General features: G+C 40.2%; 1 pseudogene; it reads right to left on the minus strand.

Annotated features, from left to right (window-relative positions):
• Positions 1–666: 666 nt before the first annotated feature.
• Positions 667–786, minus strand: LOC129883871 (5S ribosomal RNA; annotated as a pseudogene).
• Positions 787–6,941: the final 6,155 nt, after the last annotated feature.

Consider the following 6,941-nt stretch of genomic DNA (forward strand, 5'->3'; position numbering starts at 1 on the left):
CAATAAATAGGTAGAATCTGCGGTATCTAAGACCGTGTGAAGAATCATGGGTTCCTACAAAAAAGGGTGAATACGATAAGAGAGTAGGACTGAGAAAACTAAGGGACGCGAAAAGGGTAGTAGGGCCATGTTTGAGTAAAGATTAAGATATGACAACAACGTCATTGGTCGCTGATATCGAGACGTACAAGTAGCAAGGAGAATAGAAAATCTCCTATGGTAGGAAATGAGGAGACCAAGGAGTACGTAAAGGAAGAAAAGAAAGAAGTAGGACAAAATAGCATTAGCATGAGCAAGTCCTAGTGTGAAGTCGATAATGTAAAGCAAGACAGACCGGGAGATGAAAAGACTGCATTTACCTCATACTAGTGGTATAAGAGTAGTTGTGCAACCTACGAATAGTTATATATAGCATAAGACCAAGCGAAGGAGTGCATGATGAAAATGAGTTATGATATTTTGGAGATGTTACAAAGGAATACGAAGAGAAGTTAAATTAAATGGCCAAAAAGGACACAATCATGGTTGAATTAAAAATCTACCCCGACACCGGTTGTAAGAGAGAAGAAGAGAGGGCAAGGATAAACATGAAGACTAGCGAGAAGATACTAAGGTAAATCTTGGGCTAAGATGAGTGCCTTCACACATTATTGCAAGGATGGCAATAGAACGTGACACGAGGACTTCCCGAGGGGGTCACCCATCCTAGTACTACTCTCGTCCAAGCACATATAACTTTGGAATTCCAGTGGGATCCGGTGTGTTAGTGCTTCTATGATCGCATGAGATAGGAGAATTTGAACTAGCGGCGAAGCAACGACACGAGATTATGTACCTAGAGTGTTATAACTTATGATAAGGTAATTGTAAAAGAGCTTAAGCAAAACAAGCAGGATTAGCCGATTACTATCAGATGACGCACTTATATGCCACAGTTCTTCAACATAATACCAGTTAATGATAAGTTAAACCACATAACGGCTATACAGGTCATTGTGTGAGGGGACTTCAGCACAACTTGGTAGCCAACTCTGATGGGCAAAAAGCAAAACCCAAAAGGCGAGGGTACCAGTTGATGTCATCTAAAGAAGGCAAGAAGTAATATATGAGGTCAAAGATTACATAACACAACCTTGGATATAAGACTCACTTTGCACTTCCTAGACATATAATTCTATATGGAATATTTTCCGCAGATTAACAAGATCAGCCCATATTCCTTCAATCAAGGACTACCTATCCAGTCGAGATTGTGTAAAATTATAGGTCAAAAGGGTGGTGAGACTTTATGGAGTTCCCATAGCTATTGTCTTAGAAGAAGGAGCCCGAGTTACAATTAACTACTGAAGATCAGTCCAAGAAGAGATTGGGAATATAGATAGGTCTTCGTACACCATTGTACCATCAGACCGAAGGATAGACTAAGCTTACTAGCTAAATGCTAGAAGAGGTATTGCGAGCCTATATGGTTGACTCCAAAGGTAGCTTGGATAATTGCCTACTACCTGTCAAGAGTATTTACTATATCAACTATCATTCTAATCTCCAGATGGCCCCGGAAGAGACTTGGTATGGAAAAAAGAGTAGGTCATCAATTGGTGGGTTGATGTTGGTAAAACGCGACTAATGGGCCCAGGCATGGTTCAATAAGCCATCGAGAAGGTGAAACTTATTTAGGAGAGAGTGTTAGCAGCTCAGAGTTGACATAATTCATACATAGGTAATCGATGTCAACTTCTAGAGTTTTAAGTTAATGATTGGGAATTTCTGAAGGTACCCCCCACAGAGAAAGTAATGAGATCCAGCAGGAAAGGGGACCTTATTCCTAGATACATTGACCTTATTAGATCCTCTGCCGATTAGGCAAGGTTGCCTATGAGCTTGACTTACCAGCAAATCTGGAAGTGGTACATCCAGTCTTCCATGTATCAATGCTTTTCAAGTACGTTGGTAATCTAACCCGGGTATATCCCGCATATGTTAGCCAGGTCACACATGAGTTATCCTATGAGAAGCAACCTATTGCCATCCTAGGTTGGTGAAGTAGAAGATTGTGAACTAAGGATGTAGCTTCCGTCAAGGTATTGTCGCGAAATAAAAATTGTAAAGAGATGACTTGGGAAGCGGAGAAGGAAATAAAATACAGTTATCCATACCTACCCCTTACGCTATAGGTAATCCCAACCTTTGGGACTCTGATAGTGATGACTCGATGAAAGTATATGTTATTGCAATGGAATAGAGAAACTCTCCAATAGTCTGTGTAAGATCTTGAGGAAGGTTTTGGTTCACAATCGAGGATGAATGTTCTAAAGGGGGGAAGGATGTTACACTCAGTACTTTTGTACCTTGGAACACGTTCTTAAGTTTCTTGAAAGGCTCTTAAGTTTCACGGAAGGATCGTAAGCCTCTTAAGTTTCTTAAGGTTTCCTAAAGTTTCTTAAAGCTTCTTAAGACTTCTTAAGAACTTTTAAGCTTCTTAAGAGTTGCCATGTGAGCCAAATAATCTATAACGTTATCAAAGAAATCTAAAAAAAGGAGAATGTGATACCCTATAGTAGAGAATATTGGAAATAGAGTTATAAGAATCTGGAGGAAGTTGGAGACCGAATGATGAGTCATAGGACATGACTTATTTACGTAAGCTACCAACTTGGAAATCTTACATACTTAAGCTACTGGAGTACATACCAAGCATACGTAGCAAGGATTATATAGGTTCATAAAGTAAGACGAGATTACAAACCCACGAGAGGGAGAAGAGAGTGCCACATGGCAGCATGAGAGATTCCCATGTGGAAGAATCTAGAGCAAGGATGGTGGACCCCACATGCCACATGGCTGCCTATGATTGGAGGAAAGGGGTGTATTGGCCCAATGAGGGCTTGACACATGTCACCACTTAGTGGTTGACACGTGTCACACCCTTAGGTGGCCTATATATATATATGTCTTATGACTTATTAAATTTCCATACTTATCTAGAAAATTCAAGAAAAAGAAAGAAGAGAAGAGAAGAAACTAGAGAGGGAGAGAGCCACAGTTTTAGAAGGAAAAAAAGGTGAGTTCTTTGATTTCTCTCCGTGAATTAATTATCTAGGGGGTACCACAATGTTATGAAGGTGTTATTAATGAATATTTATGGTTTTTAGCAGCCCAAAACATTAACAAATAGCCATAAAGTTTTAGGCGCGCTAAAGGAACTTCTGAGGCAAGTTTCGACGAGTTTGACGAGTTTCGGTAAAGGTAAGGGTTTCCCTTTCAAATTGAAGTTTATGATGTTGTTATAAGGTATATTAAATGTCTTAAATAAGGTTGGAAGTGGAAAAATTTCACAAGGATGCTTGACATTAAAAATAAACTAAATTGAAGTGGTTGTAGCTAAATCAAAGTCGAGTAGTGGTTGTCGTTGTGGTATTGCGGGTGCAGCTGGTTAGGTTGCGTGTTTCAGGGATTTAAAGTGTTTTAAAAATGGAGTGGTCACTTTTGGTTGCAGAAACACAACCCTCCATTTGGTATGGTTAAAGATTTTGTGAAATAAAGATTAAAAACTCTATTTTCGTGTCGTAGTTTTGAGCTAGTTGTTTGGAGTTGTATTATGTAATGTTGAAGTGGTTTACTTGTATATATTCTTCTGGTTGTTTTTGGTTGTATGGTTGTTGAAACTTTGGTCGAGTTGAAATCTTGGGGATGTTGAAGTAACAGGGGAAATACTGCCCGATTTTTGGTAGCATCGGAATTAGTTGAGGGTAATGGATAAGGAAATGACTCCTATTAGTACTTGGTTGTACAGTGGGATATTAGAAAGTGAAAGGCTATTAATCTTAGTATTAATTTTATGTCAAATAGGTTAAGGAGGTATCAAGGCAAGCCAAATTTTAATTAATCTCGAAAAAGGTATGTGAAGCTTTCTCTTGGCATGTCTTTTGCATAAGTATGTGAAGCTATCCTTCTTTTCTCTTGGCATGTCTAAGGCTTAAGTAATTGATATACGAAATGTGGGGATAATTCCATTCATATAACCCCAAGTATGACTCATAAGTCTTATTCACTTCTCAATGGTAGAATTCCTATACTAGTTGAATTATTGCTTCTCAAGGCTTCTATATGATGGAGAGTAGTAAGTATGTGAAGTTATCTCCTTTCTCTTGGCATGTTTCGGCATAAGTACATAGAGCTACCCTTCTTTCCTCTTGATATGTCTTTGACATAAGTGTGGTGCTATGATGGTAAGGTAATGTAATAATAAGGTTATGATACCGAGCCCATGACGGGCTGGGTACGATATATGTAAATGATGACTCCTTGAGGAAAAGTAGAGGCTAGGTAAAGCTTATTCTTTCTCTTCCTTTGGCATGTCCTAATTGTAAGTAAAATGTGATACGAGCTCTTGGGTAACTCCACTTTTAAGTCCTAAATGTAATCTGTATCTCTTATTCACTTCTGAATGTCAAACTCTTGTAGTAAGTTGAACTACTTTCCTTGAACTCCATAGGTTTAGAAGTACTGGATACACAAGCTCCTAGTCCTAAGGACTATGTGATGATGGGTATCCCTGATTCTATGAACTATTAGTATTACTTTAGTACATGTCTAGGGTCCTCGAGGTCCTAAGTGATATAGGCCTCAATTGCATTTAGAAAACACTTGAGATGGCTACACTACTATTCTGGTCCTCAGACGATAGCTTAATCTTCTTACATTTTCGAGTCTCTGATAATGATTTAGATTGTATATGGTTACTCACTACTTTATTCATGTATACTGTAATACATATTTCACTGAGTCCCGGGCCGGCTATAATATAATTATTATTATATGGTAGATGGATTGTGCCAAACGTTCCTTGGTATTACTATATGATATGTGGATCAGACCAAACATTCCTCGACATTACTATATGATATATGGATCGGACCGAACGTTTCTCGGCATTATTATATGATACGTGGATTGGACCAAACATTCCTCGACATTACTATATGATACGTGGATTGGGCCGTCGTTTCTCGGCATTATTATGCAATGTGCGGATCGGGTCATACGTTCCTTGGCATGTACTTACTATATACATGGATCGGGTTGTATGTTCCACAGCGCTAATAATATATATGTGCTTATGATGACAGAATGATGTAGATGGTACCCGAGTCCCCTAATGGGTTGGGCACAGTACGTGATGGTAATATGTATGACTTTCTTTTATATGATGGCCCTGGATGCGCTAGCGATTGGCACATAGGGGAATGGTTTCCCGAGTACGGTAAATGGTTAAATGTTATACTTGCCCCCTGCATCCCTACACCAACTGTAATTTCCTTATGATGTCTATGTTTTACATACTCAGTACATATATCATACTGACCCCTCTTTCTTAGGGGGGCTGCATTCATACCTGCAGGTACAGATACATATCTTGGGGATCCATCTGCGTAAGAGTTCCACTCAGTAGTTCAGAAGCGCTCTATTGTGCCGGAGCTTAGTTTTGGTATTAACCCTCGATGTATATATTTATTTATTCACGGGTACGGCAGAGGCCCTGTCCTGCCTTATGTTGTTGTTCTTACTCTTAGAGGCTTGTGGACATGTATGTGGGTTGTGTATGGGTTGTATATGCATGTATATACCGTGGTTCCTATGATAAGTCTCGCCGGCTTATAGGTTATCCTATCTGTTGATGTGTTATAACTTAAATAGGGGACAGATTTACTTACAGATATTAGGGATATACACGAGTGCCCAGTTCGGGCACCCATCACGGCCTATGAGGTTGGGTTATGATAGTTAGAGGTTGGACAAGGCCTACTTCTCCTATTGGTATTTGTATTTTTGTAGGGTTAGTCGGTTATTATAGATGGTTCGTGCAGGACTTCTCCACTATTGCAGCTCCATTGACTAGATTGACTCAGAAGGCCTTGGATTTTCATTGGTCTGACGAGTGTGAGAGACTTCCAAAAGGTTAAGACTTTATTGACTCCGGCTCCTATTTTGATGCTACCCAAGGACGGTGTGGGATTTAGTGTATACTATGATGCTTTTGGAGTTGGTTTAGGCGGAGTGTTGATGCAAAAGGGGAAAGTGGTTGCCTATGCTTCGAGACAGTTGAAGGCCCATGAGAAAAACTATCCTACTCATAATTTGGAGTTAGAGGCTATGGTTTTCATGCTTAAGTTATGGCATCATTACCTATACGGTGTGCATTGAGAGGTCTTCACCAATCATAGGGGACTTCAGTATATATTCAGTCAGAGGGATCTGAACTTGAGGCAACGTAGATGGCTTGAGTTGCTGAAGGACTACGACATGACTATCTTGTATCACCAAGGAAAATCCAATGTGGTGGCGGATGTCTTGAGTAGGAAATCCTCTAGTATGGGGAGTCTTGCCGCGATCCGAGTTGAGGAACAACCATTGGCTAGAGATGTTCAAAGGCTGGCTAATAGCCTTGTCCGGTTGTAGATTTCAGAGGATGGTGGTGTTCTTGCCTTGTGGAGGCACGTTATTCCTTGGTTGAGCAGATTCGGGAGAGACAGTTTGAGGATTAGAATTTATGTATCAATCGAGACATGATATTAAAAGGTGAAGCTAAGGAGGTGGTACTTGATTTGGAAGGTGTATTAAGGATTGGCGGCAAAATTTGTGTGCTTGGGTGACCTGAATAGACTTATTTTGGAAGAGGCTCATTGTTCAAGGTATTCCATCCATCTGAGAGAAACCAAGATGTATCATGATCTGGCCAGCACTATTGGTAGTACGGGGTGAAGAAGGACATCGCAGAGTTCGTGTCCAAGTGTTTGACTTGCCAGCAGGTAAAGTGTGAGCACCAGTGGCCTGGGGGTGTGAGTCAGAAGATGCCTATTCCCACTTGGAAGTGGGAAATGATCACTATGGACTTCATTGTGGGTTTACCTCCCATCGTGGGTGGTTATGACTCTATATGG

This window comes from Solanum dulcamara, chromosome 3 (assembly GCF_947179165.1).
Source record: "Solanum dulcamara chromosome 3, daSolDulc1.2, whole genome shotgun sequence".
In the NCBI taxonomy this organism is placed as follows: Eukaryota; Viridiplantae; Streptophyta; class Magnoliopsida; order Solanales; family Solanaceae; genus Solanum; species Solanum dulcamara.